General features: G+C 36.8%; 1 long non-coding RNA gene across 1 annotated transcript; it reads left to right on the plus strand.

Annotated features, from left to right (window-relative positions):
• The first annotated feature begins 7,921 nt into the window (after positions 1-7,921).
• LOC122105543 lies at positions 7,922-20,567 on the plus strand. The gene is made up of 3 exons (XR_006147051.1): positions 7,922-7,933; positions 11,439-11,446; positions 20,499-20,567. It is a non-coding gene; the product is annotated as an uncharacterized LOC122105543 (long non-coding RNA).
• The last annotated feature ends 241 nt before the right edge of the window (positions 20,568-20,808 follow it).

Below are 20,808 nucleotides of genomic sequence, written 5' to 3' on the forward strand. Positions count from 1 at the left end.
AACAAGTAAAATAAAAAACCTCTTATTTCCATCTCTTGGAGCTCATTTCAATAAACATCATTTTATATAATCATATGCAAATAGCTATTGAGCCTTTGTGATCCTCTCCTAAGAATATCCTCCTTCAGTCTTACTGTGTGAATGTTTAGGGTCCTGTTTAATTAATCATGTCGAAAGGTAACTTTTTGTCTTTTACCATACACTGTGTTTACTTATAGATTTATAGGCACATTCCAATTGCTATAAATGAGGGAAACCATGCAGCCAATGTTTATTTGCGTCTGCCTTACTTCACCTAACATACTTTTTTCAAGTTTTCACATTTCTTTATGAATGGGGCAATATCATTCCTTCTGATGGAAGCATAGAATCCCATTGTGTATCTAAACACATTTTCTTGATCCATTAATCCACTGAGGGGCATCTGGGTTGATTACATATCTTGACTATAGTAAACAATGATGCAATGAACATGGTTGTACTGGTATCTGGTTTGGGGTCAATTGAATAAATGCCCAGGAATGAATTGCTGAGTCATAGGAAAGTCAATATTTTGTCTTTTTAACAAACAATCTCCATGCTGATTTCCAGAGTGGTTGAACAAGTTTACATTCCCACCATCAGTATAGTAGTGTTCCCTTTGGTCACAACCCCGACAGAATCTATTATTGTTAGATTTCTTGATAATGGCCATTCTAACTTGGGTGAGATAGAATCTCAATGTGGTTTCAATTTACATTTTTCTTTTATGGCCAGAGATGTTGATTATCTCTTAATGTATCTATTGGCCATTTTTACTTCTTCTGAGAAGTCTCTCTTTAAGTCTTTAGCCCATTTGTTAATGGGGTGGTTGTTTCTTTGAGGATTTGTCTTTTGGGGATTTAATTTTTTGAGCTCCATGTATATTTTAGCTATGAAACAGTTGTCTGTTGTATAGCTAGCAAAAATCTCCCAATCTGTGGGTTTTCTGTTTGTCTTACTATGTCCCTTGACATTCAGAAGCTCTAGATTTTAATGCAATCCCATTTATCCAGCCTTTCTTTGATTTGTTGTGTTTCTGGATCCTTATTTAGGAAGGTTCTTCCTGTGACAAGAAGTCCTAGTGTATCCCCTAACCCTTCCTGTAATATTACATTGAGGTCTTAAAGCCATTTGGAGTCACTTCTAGTGCAGGGTGATATATAAGAATCCAACTTCAGTTGTCTACATATGTATAGCCAATTCTGCCACCATCATTTGTTGATGAGGCTTTCTTCCAACCTGTGTTTTTGGCTCCCTTGTCAAATATTAGTTGGCTAGAGGTCTGAATTCCTCAATAGAATAAAGGCTATATATGACAAACCTACAGCCAGCATTATACTTAATGGTGAAAAGTTAAAACCATTTCCTTTAAAATCAGGAAAGAGACAGGGATATCCACTATTTTCACTCCTCTTCAATATAGCACTGGAATTCCTAGCAAGAGCGATAAGGCAAGAAAAGTGTAAAGGGCATCCAATTATGAAAAGAAGAAGTAAAACTCTCCCTCTGCATATGTGATGATCCTGTATTTAATGAACCCTATAGATTCCTCTCCCAAGTTGCTTGAGCTGATCCAAAACTTTAGCAAAGTATCAGGTATAAAAATAACCCACAAAAATCAATAACTTTTCTGTGCGCAAACAATGAGATGAGATGAATGAGATTGAGATCAGGCAAGCAATTCAATTTGTAATAATCTCAAGGAAAAAAATATATCTAGGAATTAATGTAACCAAAGTTGTGAAGGATGTCTATGATGAAAACTTTAAAAATTTGAAAAAAGAAATTAAAAAAACTTAAGGAAGTGGAAAAACCTGGATTGAAAGGATTAACATCGTGAAAATGGCAATATTACCCAAAGCTATCTACAAATTCAGTGTGATAACTATGAATATTCCAACACTATTATTCAATGATATAAAAGAAGCAATCTGAAAATTCATATAAAATAATAGGAGATCACAAATAACAAAACAATCTTTAGCAGGAAGAACAGTGCTAGAAGAATATCAACACTAAATGTCAAATTCTATTACAAAGCCATAGTAATAAAAAAAACAGCTTGATACTGGCACAAGAATAGACCTGAGGACCAGTGGATTGTATCTTAAAGGGGCATGAATTCCATTACGAGGTCTCTGTATCCATGACCTAAGACTCTCCAAACCTGACATAATAAACATTTCATTATAGATATTCTTCAACATATAACAATAAGTTTGAGGGGAGTCATTCTGTACCATTTCCCAATACATCCCACCATCATTCTTGTTAGTATCTCAGGTGAGTATCCAACCTTGGGTTATCACATGTACAAATCTAAACAATGGTTTTTTCTAGTTATGTTTGTTTTTGTTAAGTAGTTGTACAGAGGACTAACAGTTCAATAAATCAGTTTACCAGTATAATTCATCTTGATTGATGTCGTTCTTGGCTTTCCTCCAAACTTAAACTTTCACCTTTATTTTCTTAATTTCATAGGATATAATTAAGTATTCTGACTGTATTCTCCTCAGTTTCTGTCTTCATTTGTCTATCCCCTCTCGTTGGCCTTCCTTTCCTAATTTTCAGCTATTAATTTCCTGATGTTCATTTTGTTGGAATGTGAATTAGTATTTCTAATACACTACTTGAATTCTCTTCAACAAATACTGTATTTCAATTAATACATTTGTGTAAATTTGCATACAACCACATCTGCTTGCTTGTACATTTATAAACTAATTCTGGTTTCCACATATGAAGGAAAACATGCATCCTTTGTCTGACTTACTTATTGATATTACAATAATATATGACAGAGAAGTTGCAACATTATTCAACTTACAATATTTCTCTATATAAACTAGAAGACCCTATTAAAGCCTATTTTATATATTGTGTTTATTTTTATTATTTTTGTTGTTGCAGAACAACACAATAGATTCTAGCTAGTTTGATATAGAATAGTGGACAGAAAAAAACCTCAGCAAATGTAGAGAGGGGGAGGAGGAACACAAGTGGAAGAGATGAGCTAAAAGAGCATTCATTTTGTATAGCAAAAAGATATAACTGATTGTCATAGAATAGGCACATGAAACATTTTGTGCAATTGTAATAGTCAATAATGTATTTAGAATTTTCCATCATTATTTTGCATAAAATCAGAGCAATAATATTGAAGCATTATTAGTAATGAGGAAATTGGATTGTCAATGAAACTATCTGACAAGATAATCTGAAACTCATTGGTCAGGAAAGTGTATAGCATTAGTACTGGATTGTCTATTTTTTAAATTGCTTTACCATAATTAAATTACAAAAGTTGTTGACTTACTGCAACACCTTCGTATATGTCATGTTGGAAAAAAAACCAAGTTTTTAATAAAATAAGAATAATATTTCCCATCAAAAATTATAAAAATTAGAATTTGTATCTCTGAAACTGGCACTGTCATATTCCAGCCCTCCGGTAAATATTTTTAGTGAATGAAGAATTTATATATAACATACATAAAGTTCTAGAACTATGTAAATTATTATTTTTTTAGGAAAAGGAAAATGTTTATAAAAATGCTGAACACAATTATGAAAGGATATTCAATGTGAAACAAAGCAGGTACACAATAAAATCACAATTCATTTTCTATATTGAGAAAATTAGCTAATCATTAGGAAACACAAAATTTAAAAAGCAACCAATATAAAGAATAGATGTGGTTTTAATTGTTTATCTCCCCCTCCCCTTTTTCGTTTTGCCATTCCTGGGACTTAAACTCAGGACCTGGGCACTGTCCCTGAGCTTCTTTTGCTCAAGGATAGTACTCTACCACTCGAGCCACAGCACCACTCATTTTTTTTTTCTTTATTTTTATTTTTTTGTCGGTCATGGAGCTTGAACTCTGGGCCTAGGTACTGTCCTTCAACTCTTCAGCTCAAGGTTAGAGCACTACCACTTGAGCCACAGCACCACTTCCGGTTTTCTGGTCATTTATTTATTGGAGATAAGAGTCTCACAGACTTTCCTGCCCAGACTGGCTTTGAACTGCGATCCTCAGATTTCAGCCTCCTGAGTAGCTAGGATTACAAGTATGAGCCACAGGCGCCCTGCAACTCCAGCCTAGGAATTGAACCCAGGGCTTCATGCATGCTAGGTAAGCCCTCTACCACTAAACCACATCCCAGCCCTGTTTACCTCATTTTCAAAAGCTGCCTATTGGTAGTATAAGTAGAAATATTTATATATTACTAAATTTTCTGGAAACATTAAAATTAGAGACAACTTTCAAAGAGTTAATTTTTGAGGGATTAGTGTTTAATTGTGATTGAAGACTTCAACTGAGAGTCTGGTGCAGTCCTTGATAATGTTCCTTTTCTCGGTGTCTTTAAGACATCATAAAAAAAGGCTTTGAAGAACTAAAAAAGAAAACAACAGTAACAAACTACTTCAGAAGTTCACAAATATAATGGCATAACTATACACCTCTGTCCTTTCAATACTTGTGTTTCTATTCTTCTTGTATAGTTTTATTTATGCATTCCCTAAAAAAGTCTGTTTCTTTTTCTCTACTACACATCCCACTCTTTGTCTATTGTTAGGAATTTGAGGCTTTCCCTTAACCAATGGAATAAACTATTGATAAACTATTTAGGCTATTTAGAATGAATCCATGGAGAAATTTTAAACATTTTTTTAGCATAGTTAATTCCTATTGAAGTTTCTTTTTTTTTTTTTATCTTATTGGGTCATATATATATATATATATATATATATATGCTTTATTTATTTTCTTTTTTTATTTAATTTTTTTTTGTGAACATACTGTACAGAGGGGTTACAATTACATGGGCAGGATAATGCATACATTTCTTATCAAGCATTGCAGCCTCCTCCTTTGTTTACCCTTCACATCCCTTCCCTACCTCCCTCCTCCCCCCCCAATCCTCCCCCTTCCCCCCCTCCCCCCACACCAACGTTGTAAAGCTCGACATGACCTTGTTCATCTCATTGTTGCAACAGGTCCACCTGTATCCTTAAACGACTTGTTTTTCCCCATCTCCTCCACAAGTTATACTGACATCAAATATAGTGAAAGCAGGGGTTATACTGTGGGGGAGGGACATACAAAGCAACAAAGAGATAATCTTATAAATGCGTTAGACAATGGAATTCTATGCCTCCATCAGAAAGAATGACACTGCCCCATTTGTTAGGAAATGGAAAAACTTGAAAAAAATTATATTAAGTGAAGTAAGCTAGGCCCAAAGAAACATAGGTCCCATGGTTTCCCTTATTTGCAATATCTAGTATATGTATGAGTCAAGCGGAAAAGGTCAGATAATGTGATGTTAGGAAAATGAACCCTTAGATATGTATTTTAATGCTTTTTTCTTTCATGCATTTGTTTCTAATGCATTTATAAGATTATCTCTTTGTTGCTTTATATGTCCCTCCCCCTATTGAAGTTTCTATGGCATCAGAACTTACTATTTCACTCACCCTCCTTCCTTTAGAATTGAAGAAAACCTGTAGATAATATATTAAGAAAGGGAAAAAGGAATATATTCTTCTTCCTCTTTGTATTCATTCATTTTAATGAGTGATAAAAGCATGCTAATATGTTATTACCTGAATAAGCTATTTGAACTTTTATTTACATCATAACAATTTGTGATTTGCTCAATTATTTTGAATGTGTGCAGCAAGTTAATTGACTATACTTTTCTAATTTTGAGCTTTGAGATGTGATACAATCGTTAAGTTGGGTAAGTGGAACATTTCTACTTTTGCCTGGATGAGAATTAAATCTTTGAAACACAGAGTTTTATTACAGGTATTATAATCCCTATTGTTAAAAATGATGGATATTTGGAAATAAAATCATGCACAAAGAGATTTTGTTATGCTAGACATAAAATGTTTCTGACTAAAAACAGAAATAGGAAGATGAGCAAGCGCATCATTCTGTATAATATTAGGGGAGAATGGGTGAGTCTTAAAGGGCAAGATCAGACTCTTAAAGAGAATTATCAGCTAAAGTAAAGTAGAGTAGTACTTAGGTACAAGGAAAAGGGCATAAAAGCACAAGAGCAAGCACAGATAGGGCAGGAAGTGCACACATTAGAAATAATCTACCAGCTAAAAATAGGTACTTTCCTGAAGCAAATACAGCATTAATCAAAAGAGTGACATATAATTACAGGAAAGTCCTGGGCTAACAAATATAGAGACCAAGAGAAATTTTAAAAATTAACATTTAGTCTGAAAGGGTTAAACTGAGCTATGATTATCTTAGAAATTGAAATGGAAATGTTCTTTCTTGGTCATAATGAATCAACCTTAAAGTCCAACACTGTTAAAGACCAAGGACAAAGCAATTTAATAAAGCGCCATAGATTTTTCTCATCCTACTTGTCTGAGAATCATATGTAATTATAAAGCTGGAAATGAGTTTAAAAATAATTCAGCTCAACTACTTTATTTCCCAGATAAGAAAACTGAGTCATGGGGATATTACTAACTTTTCCACTCACCTGTTAATAAACAGTAAATTTGTACTTAGGATCAAAGCCTCCTGAAATCTGGAAGAGCATGTTCCAAGTCAGACACATGTAAAATCACAAAGAAAAACAGTTTGAGCAGCTGTTTTTTATGTTAAGAAAGTAATTCACAGATGACATGTTCAGTGCATTTCTACAACTTTGGATATATGCTTATGTGTGTGTGCATATTGAAGTTTAATATTTCATAGGCACAAGCAGGACCTCTTCCAACTAGCACACTTTATTCATAAGCAGCAAGATTATTTCAGTCTACTATGTTGCTCCTGATCTTTCTGTATATATTTGCAATGGTTAGAAGGAAACTTTAAAAATTCACAACATCTCTTCAGGCTTTGCTTCCAGCCTGTATCTCCAAAGATCTTTATCATTTTTAGTCCTTCTTTCAATTTCTACTGCCTGACCCTACCATGTACATTTTGGATAAAGTTACTTTTTTAGTACACCTACTCTTGACAAAGATGTCATTTTTAGTTTATATGGAATGCTATTCTTTCTTGAACTACACTCTTTTTGTAATCAAGTTATCATAATTTGGATATGATCTGTAATAAATGGGAACCATGTAAAAATTACACTCAGTTCACATAATCTTTGTCACAGATGGTAATAAACTTAAATAGCATTTTAAAAAAATCCACCATATTCTTAATGACGAGTCTGGAAAAAATCAAGATAACAATATTATGAGGAAGAGACAGGGAAATTTCACTTTTTAAATTTGTTGTGTTCCTTTTACGCTTTTGTTCACATTAAAGAAGTACCATCCCACTATTGTATTTGGGATGGTCTAGTTATTTGTGAGAGAGCAATTTTCACAAATAGGGTATAGAAAATGAATAATAAGTTGTTGGCTCTTTTTTTTTTTCAGGAAAATTAGTATTGTCTAACATCCAGCCTCGTGCTAACTTATCTAGTCTTATCTCTCAGCACCCTGCTTCAAAACCCGAGCACACTCCACATTTGATGCTGGCTACTTTCCCTCATCACTTTCCAACTTTTGCCTCTAGGCCATTTTTTTAAAAATTTAGGTCTTGGATTATCTTTCCCATTTTCTAAAATTTCACCATTTTTAAATGCTTATCTTATTTAACTGAAATCTATTTTACTCTTCTTTGTGATTTTATTCCCAACTGTGGTTGTCTCATAACATGTGTACTCTTTTGTCTATTTATATGCACATTTAATCTCCTGAGCTGTTTTATAAACTACTCTGAAGCAGTATTTAAACCTGCTACCATAGCCACCAGAGTTTTGTATGTGTGGTTGGGAAAAAAAAATCTCTTAAAAGCTCAAGATATTCAGAGCTGTGACAGTCAAGTCAGTTTTAAATAGGAGAGCAATCTTGGACACTGATCAGAAGACAAGGAAAGTCTTTTCATGTCAAAAGCAGATACTACAGAAGGTTGAGCAACTCCAAGTGAAAGTTTGCTTTGTGGGTAAAGCCTAGAAAACAAACCCAATTAATTATGAAACAATACCTTATTAGAGATCTTGAAAAACAAAGGAGGAGGCAACAACGCTCGATAAGAAATGTATTCATTACCTTGCTCATGTAACTGTAACCCCTCTGCACAGTATTTTCACAATAAAAAAACTTATTAATAAAAAAATATTTACTCTCAAAAATAAAAAACAAGAGTTTAAAAATGAATAATGCAGAATGTAAAAAAAATGTCAGTAATCAGAACTAGTTCTAGGCAGTTTAACTTCAGATAGATAGATAGATAGATAGATAGATAGATTTTACTAATTATTTTTATAGGTCTCTTTGCTGCTGCATAAAATTAACAGTTAAGATTCAATGGTTTCTAGTGTCTTCTAGCTTTAAAATTCTATAATCTTAGGGAAATAATGGACTACTCTGTTTTTGATTAATTAGTTGCATATAAAAGTTGTTCTTGAGGAAGTTAGAAGAAGATTAAAGAGGATAAAACACTGAAAATATAAAGTTTTAGCAGCTTTATTATTTCATCTAAGTGAGAAGAATTAACTTACATAGATATATGCAATCATACTAATAAAGTATTCTAGGATAGTGTATCTATATTCTCATTTTTATCAATCTATCCTTAAGTGAATGATGAAACTCTTTGGTATAGAGCCCTCATTGTCTTCAAGGGGTCAGAGTTGTTATGAAAATTCAGACTCACACCATATCATAAAAATGAGGTTCTATCTTTGATTTCAAATGCTGGAAGACAAATAACAGTCTTTTCCTGGCTCAAATAGATCCAATTACCTCTAAAGACCTTAATACAATTTTGAGTGTCTATGATCCAGGTGCTTTTGCTTAAGTCTACAGTCAAATTTTACATCATTTTCTGAGAATTCATGGACAAAATGAATAAAAATTTATGGACTCTTGCTTACATTTTTCTGTTTTTCATGTGAGTATTTACTAAGCACTTACTGTGTACAGTGAAATTATACTATATGGATAAAAGAGCCCTGGATCTGAACGTGCTTAAACATGCAACATAGAAGTAAAAACAACCCCTTAATAAAGAGCATACTCAATAAATGACTGTTGGTAAATCAATTAACTCAAAAGTTATGTTATGACTATACCACTAGGCCTGGGGAGAGAAAACAATGAAGTCTTACCATCTTCACATTATCAGAGGAAAGTGAGGAAAGTAAAATCTGGTCCTTGAAAGCTGGGTACTGATGGCTGACACCTATAATCCTAGCTACGATCTGAAGATCGTGGTTAGAAGCCTGCCAGGAAAGCAGGGGAAGTCCTTAAGACTCATATCTCCTACTAACCACCAGGATATCAGAAGTAAAGCTGTGGCTCAAAGTGGTAAAGCACTAACCTTAAGCAGAAAAGCTGAAGGACTGCACCCAGACCTTGAGTTCAAGCCCTAAGACCACCACCAACAACAACAAAATTTGGTCTTTGAACTTAAGGTATTAATGGGGACGAAAAGTGTAGTATATCAATATGTAAGTTAAATGTTAGATTTCTATTACTAGTTGTTTCTTGCCGTAATGTTGTACTAGAGGAATAGTTATTTCCATACTATCAGGAATACAAGGTATATTCTTCAACAGTGTTATAATTTAATTATTTAATTAGTATTTCAACTTGTTATATTCAAATAGTTTTTCTATTAAATATACTCTAAATATACTCATGTTAAAATTGAATTAAACGCAGTGAAAACAGGGGTTATACAATGAGGGAGGAACATTCAAGGGAACAAAAAATCACATGGCAAGAAAGAAAAAAACACTTGTGTCCCTATCTTGGGGTTCATTTCACTTAACTTCATCTTATCTGGTCATATGTACATTGCTTTTGACCTTTTCTACTTGGAGAGGGTCAGGGAAAAAACAAAATGTTTAAATAGGTAGACAGGTTGGCCCATTGTAACAATGAGATGTACAAGACACTATGTTGAAAAATCAAGCTTTACAATTTAGGTGGGGAGGGTTGGGGTGGGGGAGTGTAGTTGTGGAGGTGGGAGGGAAGGGATGGTAGGGGAAAAACAAAGGAGGAGGCAATAATGCTTGATAAGAAATGTACTCATTACCTTGCTCATGTAACTGTAATCCCTCTGTACAGTATTTTCACAATAAAAAACTTATAAAAATTGAAATAAATGCTCTACTTTTATTTAACCTAAACACATATGAATTGATGCAAGTTTTGGTACAGTTTTCAACTTCATTGTTACAATTGGATTGTTTTTACCTTAATGATTGAGAGAGTAATTCTCAAGGTATGCAAGTAAATTTATGTAATTTAAACTAATAAATGTCTATCATCATATTATGTGGTTATCAGTATTTCCAGTCCTTCATTTCTTCTTTATTATAGCTTGTACACTAGACCTTTTTGCCATGGAACTTTGTACTATCTCCTTCCTGATAGAGTAAGGCAACTGTATTTTCCTATTGATTTTGGGCTTAACCAGGGGACTTGCTTTTACAAGTAAGAAGTTGGTTCATTAACATGGCTTTGAAATGCATCAGAGTGGCTATGGTCTTGAGTTCTACCATGAGAAGACAATTCCATGAGTAGCATCTAATCCCAGAGTTATGAAGACAGATGAAAGCCAAGCCCAGGTCTTGAGTACAATCTTGAGTACAATAATGTCAGGCTAAGGCTCTAGTTAAGATTAGATGCATTGGGCTGGGAAGGTGGCTCAGTGGTAGAGAGCTTGCCTTGTATTCATGAGGCCCTGGGTTCGATTCCTCAGCACCACATAAGCAAAAAGAAAAAAGCCAGAAGTGGCTCTGTGGCTCAAGTGGTAGAGTGCTAGCCTTGAGCTGAAGAGCCAAGGGACAGCAGTCAGGCCCGAGTTCAGGCCCCATGACTGGACCCCCCCACCAAAAAAAAGATTAGATGCATTATAGCTGACCTAGACTAATAAGTGGGAAAATAGTAATGCTTTCCTTTCTAAGTCATTAAAAATTTTTGGGCTGGGAAGGTGGCTCAGTGGTAGAGCACTTGCCTTGCATGCATGAGGCCCTGGGTTCGATTCCTCGGCACTACGTAAGCAAAAAGAAAAAAGCCCGAAGTGGCATTGTGGCTCAAGTGGTAGAGCGCTAGCCTTGAGGTGAAGAGCTGAGGGACAGTGCCCAGGTCCAGAGTTCAGGCCCCACGACTGGATCCAAAAAAAAAAAAAAAAAATTTGGTGGTGTTTATTATTTATCATACTTGTAATTATCACTGACTAGTACATGTTATTTTTTAATAGATAGATAGTGATAAACTTTCCAAGTAATGATAAGTAATAAATGAATAGAGTTCGATTATAGGATTAAATATAATAAATTAAATTTAATTAGATGTTTGAAGTAAACTCCGTAGTAGGGGAATAATCACACACACCTATAATCCTGTACTCAGGGAGTTGAAGCAGGAGAATTATGAGTTTGAAGTCAGTCTCAGGATCACTCTGAGAGCCTGACTCAAAAAGAAAGAAAGAAACAAAAAGCCCCAGTAATAGCGATTTTACCTTGGTGACTAACCATGTAGTCTTTGTGAGAAACTTTCGGTCTTGTGAAGCTTACAAGAAAGTTCAAATTGAGAAGGATATTAAGCCACACATTTTATTCAGAAAAGCTTTAAATCACATGAAACTTTCTACTCCACAAACTTTTTATGAGTAACTCTTTGTTATCTAAAAGCACAGAATTAAAAACCATATTTCTGTTTAGATCATTCATCACCTGCATACCTAAATCTTAATACACCTTAATACCTAAATTTTTAGGTGGTATTAAGAACCATCAATTACCATTGTTTTACTGTTGACTTATATAGCAGTAAGTGGCCAAATATGCAACTCCATGTATACCGGAGTTCTATAAGTTTAAAACTGTATATATAGATCTCTGCTTTGCAGGAAAATTTCCAGTGTCACTTGAGGATACGCATTTCAGTCATATATTCAATGGAATAAATTCCACAATTTTAACGATGGCCTATGATATTCAAATAGGCTCATCTACATTTATTTTAGCATGAGTATATACACACACATATATAAGAAGTTGTATAATTATACAGTGAATATTTCCATTTCATATGTCAGAAGTATCTTGTCAGAAGCTAAGAACTATGAGTAAGTGGATGAAAATACTTCACTTTATAAACAAGTTGGCCCATTTTATCTGACCTACTTTATCTTAAAGCAATTTCTTTTTATAAGTAAAATAGTGGTTATTAAATAATTTATTGTATAAAATGTTATTTTACAAAAAGATTCAAAGAAATAAGACATGGCCATTATGGAATACTGAACACTAAAACCTACATATTTATTTGTATATTTATTGATTAATACTTACCAAGTTGATGTTTCATTATTATGCAACTCTAATTCCAAGTTCTGTTTCAAGAAGAAAATGTTTTTGAAAATATTTTTAATAAGCTGTTTGTGGAAGGTTTTACTTTTTCTAACGTTAGAGTTTAGGTATTATATAGAGTTGATTTTGTCAAAGCAATTTTTAGCTAGCTGGCTAATTCATAGGTAGAAAATATTTATAAATAGCCACATTTTAAAGTCTGTGATTTTTTTTCTTTCACTTTTGAACTTCAGAGTAGTTCCTTTGTGGTTCTTTTTGGAGCATCATAATAAGCCTCTTTCTTTTATCACCAGTTAAGCCCAACATTTATTTAATATTGAAATTAATCTAATAGTATTTTAAGAAGTAAAACATGTACTTGAAGCATTGTAACTACAGACAAAAAGAATAACTCAATCAATGAATATAGAATTAAAAATAGAATTCAAAACAATTACTATTCTTGCTTTATATGCTACAATACAACCTTTTGTTATTTTCTGCCAACTATCAAGACGGACACAAGCTTTCCCAGGTATTGACAGAACTGCAGAAAGCCCAATTAATGCCTAACTTTACCAACTTCTGTTCTTTCCTGAGAAGTGAGCCTGAACAATTTTTCAACAAGCAGGAAGATATAACTGTTATAAAGGTTTAGGAATGTTTCAGCTTCATTTTGTTTTAGGCTTTGTAAAGATACTCAGAAAATGTCATAAATAACAGCTTTAGACAAAATCTACAGTACATTAGGCCTAGTGCTTTACCCACATTAAAAAGATCAATTGCCAAGGTAATAGACAGGAATTGCACATGCATAATGTCAGAAAAAGAAAGCAGATGAGAAATTGAATATTAAAAATGTAGGAATGTGTATTGAGATTGTATGTGAAGTTAGCATTTAATTTATATGGTATTACATGGTGTCCTATTCAAGGATAATAGTTATCTCCTTAGCTATGGTATAAACTGTTTTATTGTCCCTCTATTCCATAACATAGAGCCAAATCTAGTGCTAAACATTCAATAGATAGTTATTGATTACTTAATTAAGATTATAGGGCTGGGAAGGTGGCTCAGTGGTAGAGTGCTTGCCTTGCATGCATGAGGCCCTGGATTCGATTCCTCAGCACCACATAAGCAAAAAGAAAAAGGCCGGAAGTGGCGCTGTGGCTCAAGTGGTAGAGCGCTAGCCTTGAGCTGAAGAGCTGAGGGACAGTGCCCAGGCCCAGAGTTCAGGCCCCACGACCGGACCCCAAAAAAAAAGATTATAATTCAAGTTAGTTTAGTAATGCAGTGTAAGAGTGTTCTTGAAAACATGATCTTTTAAGTTTTCAGTAGATATGGCATGGATAGGTCTAGGTCACCTTGACATTGTTTATTTTTTCTAATTCTAAGGTTAGCTTACATGCTGTGACACACTGAAATAAAATTTGTTGGATAATTTTGACTGCAGCTAAACATATTTTCCTTTCAAATATGTTCGTTATTTTTATATTTTATTGTCATTTTCTTTATGTTTGCAAAAAAGAAGACGGTAATTACATGCTTTTTCATAATTACTTTCTTTACTTTCAGACACACATCGCAACTCCAAGAAGTCTGTCATTCTAAAAATATTCTTTGTATTCTTACTCTCCAAATAAAGTTTGGGAAGAAAGATGCTATTGAAATTTAATACAGAACTTTAGGAATTACACTTCCTTTCCCATGACATAGGGTAGGTAGGAGGCAAGTAAAAGAAAGTCATGCAATTCCAAAGTTAAGAGCAGGAGAAGACCCATACTACTTCCACAGGCCTAGATTTCGTTGTGAAACAGAAGTATGGCTATAGAAGGACAAGCCTGTGTTTTATGAGGCAAATCATCTAGTCAGGAAAATTCCTAGAAAATTGTTGACTTCAGTTCTGTGGATTTAAAAGTAACAGTTTTGAGTTAGACATAGGTAATTAGATTTGGCTGCAACCCAGCCTATATCTGAATAGTTGGTATTGGAACACAGGTCTCTATAACATATGTGCTATATGTTGAAACAAAGAAGGTGACTAAAGTTATTCTTTCTAGGTTGTGAATTACTTTTATGCAACCCTGGGATAAAGAATGTGAACTTGGTAAAAGGAGTAATTATCTTTTTTTTCTTTTTTCTTTTTTTTTAGTAATTATCTTTTCTAAGCAGAGTATCTGGAGTGCTATTGAAGACAAATAGCTTTAGTGATTGTGTTGTTAGTTGCATTTAGCTATAATTCTGAGGATACTGCTTTCAGAAAACTGTTGGTAATACTCCCTGGACAAAGATTTTCTGTGTCAACGATCATTGAAAAGCTGCCACAATTATAATGTATAGTAGGTGGCATATTAAATAGTATTCTTGTTTATATGTGAATTCCACATGGTTTATCTTTTGGCTCATTGGACACAGGTCAATGAAAATTGAGCATTATTAGCACTAGGGAGTTTTTTGTGCTTTATGTCTCTAAGCCCAATGAATCACTCTAACATACAAGCTGGCATCACACTATTTGTACTGTCTAAGCAGGAATATAATTTCCCAACATCACGCTTGTAGCACAACCACAGCCTTATAATTTAGCATGTATTTATTTTGTCAATGTATTTTGCCTCCCAGTAGGGTCTCATCTATATACTCTAGTGCCATATGTTGCTGGTGGGCTAGAGAGAGCAAATCTCAGAAACAAGAGGAAATAAAAAAGGGTAAAATTATACAGTGACACAAACTGTTGGTTACCTACCAGCAACCAATCTTCTCTGCCTTTTAAAAAAATCCTAATTACACTATAATTTTCTTCAAGTTTTAGAAAAATATGTTCTAGAAAAATGAACTGTAGGCCAAGCCTAATATTGCATGAAACATGAAATATAGTGTCATAGGAAGCTATCAGCAGGGATTCATGTGGAGGTGTATTTGACTTTCAGCCAATAGTACTTGAGAGAAAGTCTGTTGCAGGACTTCTGGGAAAGGTTTCCTTCTGATAAAAGAAATATGCATGAGGAAAAAGCACCTTCTGTCCCCTTTTACTCGCTGTTTTTAGACATCATTATGAGGATTTGATGCACAGAGCTCCTGCTGCCAAGGGTTGAGAAGAAGGAAGATTGATGTCCATGCAGAGAGTGGTAAAGCCCAGGCAGGGTTAGAAAAAGCTTAGGTACTTTAAGGCATTGTTAGGCTGCTGAGCCAGTTCTTAGATCTGCTTCTCTCTGGACTTCTTGCTGAATGTTATAATAAATGTCCTTATTGTTTAAGCCACATTTAGCATGGCCTTCTGTTACTTATAGACAAAAGCATTCCAACTGATAAAAGAAGGTAGTTAAAAAGAAGGCAGAGCATTCCAGTGCAGTTGTATCTCTCACAGGCAAAGGAAAGGCAAAGAAAAGAAAGGACATTACTGGTTTACTAATGAGCTTTCTGGAGATCTGGTAGTTTAGAACTTGAAATTCATTTTCCCTATAGAAATGTTATAAATGGTGTCTGGGTTTCCCATGTAAGCCTGTAAAGCCTATTTAATCCAATAATGCCACAAAACCTGTACAGCCTACTAGAATTGAATCACCTTGAAAAACAATATTTTCTTTGGGACAAAAATGAATTCAGGGGGAAAAATATCAACGTTGTAGTTTGGTGAAATAGAAAATCATCACTGGAAGAGCCATAAAATTGGACTTCTTTCCCCTCCAGAATTAGGCACGGGAGCAGTTATTAATCCACATCCCCAAAGGCAATCGTTTTACTTGTATCTTGAGAGTCACCCAGAGCAGTCACAGGACAGACCAGCTCCAAGCATTTTCCTTCTATTTCTTTAGCACCAAGTACTGTTTCTAATAATAGAAGCTGCTTTTCCAGAAAGCACTAATAACTTGTTGAACATTTATGCAGAGACAGCATTGTTTATGTTAATGTTTCTGCTTACCTCATTCTTTCTCCCAGATCTTCAATGGTCATGGTAAGTTATTGGCCACTGCCTAACTATGAAACTCGTGAAGGGGATTTTTAATCTTTTGTCACTAGTAAACTAATCTTGAAAGACCCCCGAAGACTTGGGGTGTCCTTCAATCAGAAGAGACCCTTCCCCAAGGAACAACGAGACCACTTGTGCGGATGCAATCAGCAAGAGGTTTATTCGGGCATGCCTCGGCTCCCAGGTGCACTTAACCACGAGATCCACAAGGTTCGAGTCAAGTGTCTGAGAACCGGTTACACGGGTACCCGGGGCGACAAAGTCTATCGGGAGACTTGCGCGCCGAGTGCTTGAAAGCACCCTCTTTTTATGGACAGCAGAAGCGAGGTTACAGAAGCGAGATGCGTGGTTACAGGGGGATGATTGGTTAATTTCAAATTACGCTCAGGGTGAGGATTGGTCAGGTTAAGCTAGCCAGATGGGGTAGGTGGGGTTGGGGGGAAAGCTGACGTGTCGGTACTTGCCCGGACAAGTCTGTGCGGGTCGTTATGCACCGAAACTGTTTGTTCCCTAATTTTGACAAGTGATTTATTACATCCTGCCCTACCCTGCCATTAGGGTTAGGTTTTACAGGAAGGGACAGGTGGGTCGGCTATTTTCTAGGAATGTCTGGCTTTAAGGCATGTACTAGGGTCAGGCTAGGGTCTGCAGGCGGTGACTCAGAGGCTCGAGGTTTCGTTTCCTGGTTAGCGGCCTGCACTTATCCTGCCCCACCACCCCCTTAGGTATGCAGGGTAAGGGGCAGCAACTTTCTTGGGGTACCTAGTGGGCAAGCACGGGCTGGGGTCTTTCATTCCCCCATTTCCTTTTGCCTGAATGAAATCCTTCATTCACCCGATGTTTCCTCCGTTAATTTATTAGTGGTCCCATTAGGGAGGATAACAGGGTAGCGAACCATGGGGACTTGTTCCATGATCCTTTGTACCAGCTGTACTTGTAAGCTCCAATTTTAAGACATACTCATACCATTTGCTACATACTTAAACTTTCTGAGGTTTGTCTTCTTTAAAGACAATTCTTACTTTTCAAATCCTTTCTTATCCAAAGTGGATATCAATTTTTTCCCCAATTCCTTTCCCAAGGCTTTCTTTACTACCTTCTTTACAATCCCTTTTCCAAGGCTTTCTTTACCACCCTCTTTCTTTACAATCCCTGAGCATCTTTGTAGCTGTAGTTTAAAACTGCACAATTTTCCTTTTGCTTGCGGAACCTTTATCTTAGAACAGCCTTAAGGCACCACTGTGATGTAGAAGCTTGCTAGATTTTAAGGCTAAGAGTATTACCTCCATTGATAACACACTCAGGTTATTACCATACCAGAGCCAAACTAGGCTGTGACCATAGAGTGGATTTTCAGTCACTATGCACTGGCAAGCAAGCCAGTGATATCCTTGTCCCCAATATCCACTGTGGGAAGAGAGGGTTTTTGGATATCACCCAAAAGAATGTCCCACAAGATCTTAGATTTAGCAGCAGTCAACCAGGAAGCAGACTGAGGTGATGGAATCTTTAGGCAGGAGTTTCTCCAGGTGGCTGTCAGGCAGTCGTTGAACTTTAACCATTAGGGTATGCAGCAGCAGCAGCAGCAGGATCTCTCAGTGGCTCCAAGGGACTGTCACACCTCATGCTGGGCTGTAAATTCCTACACAGACTGGTTAAGGATACATTGCATAGGCTTGGCAGGCTTTGATCCTGCTGGTTTTTAAGATCTTTAAACAATAGCCCAGGACAATTTACCAAAATCACAACATTTTTACTAACCAGATATTTTTGTAAATAGACACAGAAGGTTCAGAAGGCTGTCTTGTAGCCATCTCTGACAGATGCAGTCTCCACACCTTGCATACCTACAACAGTTCAGTGTCTGACTGCAGAGAAAAGAGAGAACAAAGATGGGCCGTTCGGCCCCTTCTATGGAATGGGCACACCCAATCTGACTCTTTAGGGTTAGATGAACTGCGTTTGTGCCAGCTTACCCTCTTTCACCCTGCGTGGACTCTTCCCAGGGCCTGTCCCACCATGCATGGCCAGCTGAACTGCACTTCTGCTTGTTCACCCCTTACCCCTAAAGATAGGTCTTCTGTTGGTTTCTTTTCTCCATCTCTTCTCTTGGTTCTCGAATGAAATACAGTTTTAGAACAGGTAACATCTTTGACAGTGTTAAACTAACCTTTACATTTAAATTTTTAATATTTATCTCCAAATTTTAGCCAAGGGAATTAGATCTCAAACTGCCAATGCATTTTTGTTAAGCCAGATAATTTGATTACAGTATAAACAGTCATGCATTTTAAAACATTAGTCTTTTAAAATACCAGGTTTTCTAATTTGCAAGTTAAAGAATCTTTACAAAGCCATTTAAAACAATGTGAAGATTTTTTAAAATCTTTGGTAATGTCCAAACCTCATAACCTTTTGAATTTTAAATTTAAACTCACCCAATTTTTACAGCATGCTGACAATTTTTATCTTTGAACATGTTCACAGACACACACAAAGCACTCACACAGATCTTAAAGCGCGCCAAAATCAAAATCAGTCGTACGTACTTAAAGTTTTTAAACAAAAATTTAAGACAGTATTTCTTTTTAACTAGGTACCTTTGTTGGGCTTTATTTTCCCAGAGCTTGCTTATCTAGCAAGGCAATTCACTAATTAGTCTTTAGAATCCCTTCTGTAGGAGGAGGGCTGGGGGAGGGGGTCACCTAAAACTAAACTGTCCAGATTTTTACATTGTCAGGACTAGTTGAAAAAGTCCAAACCAGGCACACAGCCTTTTACACCCTCCCTGCTAGCAGCCTGCACAAGGAGAAAAATGCAGCCTGAGGCTTGAAGGGAACCAAACTAGCCCAGTCCATGCCTCACAGGGAGGGTGGGCGTAGCAGGTCTGTGACCCACCCAGCTGGAACTTTTATTCCCCCAGAGATGTTTAAATAAATAACAAAAACACAGATAAACACAAAAACCAAGGATCCACATTTAAAACTGGTACCAATTCTAAAACAGAACTAGACAAGAACTGAAGGCTGAGTTGGGGACTAATGAGCCCCAGTTTATCCCTACTGGAACTCTGTGCTGTTCTCACTCAGCAAGCTGAATCCAGAGTCTGCTGATTGAGCCTGCCACACTCACCCAGAACTTCCCTACCCCAGAAAACATAAAACACACACACTAAAGTTAACAATACAACCAAGTGGCCACAGAGACAAAATGGAGTCTCAGTGAATGGGGCAACTTCTCACCACCATTCACTTACCAGGGGACTCAAACCCCCTATTTACCTCCGGAGGATTTTTTTTTTTTTTTTTTTTTCTTTTTTTCTTTTTTTTTCTCCTGCAGACGTTGACCCAGGGGCCTTCCAAGGCGGAGGAGAATTCCCAGTCATCTGGGGCAAGGGAAAAGAAAAATCCCTAGCGGCCGTCCCCTCAGACTGGCAGGTTCTCCCCCACGCTCAGACCCCCTGAGCCAAGGCCCAAGGCTGAAATCTAACTGGGGCCACTCACAGGTGGTCAGTGGCAATTTCATAATTGACAAACAAGCAAGTTCCTAAAACCTGACAATCTAGGCTCAGGCTGTCCTTCCAGTGCTGTAAAGTAAGGCTAAGGGGGGTTGTGACAGTCTGTCCCATGCTTAGATTTTAACAAACACAAAAACAATACTGACAACACTTAGAACATTTAGCTTCGCTGCGCGTTTTTGCTAACAAACTGAAAGCAAAACCTGATGGAGACTTTATTGAGAGTCCGGATCTCTCGTCTCCCCTGATGAACCACGTGTCTGATTAGACCGGATTCCCTGACGGGCCACTTTTTCAGGCCACCCTGACGAGCCAATATTTCAGGCTCCCTGACGAGCCAATATTTCAGGCTCCCTGATGGGCCACTTTTTCAGGCCACCCTGACGAGCCAATATTTCAGGCTCCCTGACGGGCCACTTTTTCAGGCCACCCTGACGAGCCAATATTTCAGGCTCCCTGACGAGCCACTTTTTCAGGCTCCCTGAAGCCCCCAAGACGTCTCCTGGGGACCGCGGTCGGGAGTACGAGCTCGTCAGCTCCTCCACGGATCCGCCTGATACAGACGAGAACGGCCGAACTCACCAGATTCGCAAGCGCACACACAGATTGACTTAAACAGTACACAGACAACACATAGACAACACATAGACGCTGGCCAGCTTACCTCCCGAAAATGGGTCGGTGGTCCCTGGGTGGGGGTCTCTATCCCGGACGAGCCCCCACATGAAAGACCCCCGAAGACTTGGGGTGTCCTTCAATCAGAAGAGACCCTTCCCCAAGGAACAACGAGACCACTTGTGCGGATGCAATCAGCAAGAGGTTTATTCGGGCATGCCTCGGCTCCCAGGTGCACTTAACCACAAGATCCACAAGGTTCGAGTCAAGTGTCTGAGAACCGGTTACACGGGTACCCGGGGCGACAAAGTCTATCGGGAGACTTGCGCGCCGAGTGCTTGAA

The sequence above is a fragment of the Dipodomys spectabilis genome, unplaced genomic scaffold, assembly GCF_019054845.1.
Source record: "Dipodomys spectabilis isolate Male_0828 unplaced genomic scaffold, ASM1905484v1 ptg000032l, whole genome shotgun sequence".
Taxonomy (NCBI): domain Eukaryota; kingdom Metazoa; phylum Chordata; class Mammalia; order Rodentia; family Heteromyidae; genus Dipodomys; species Dipodomys spectabilis.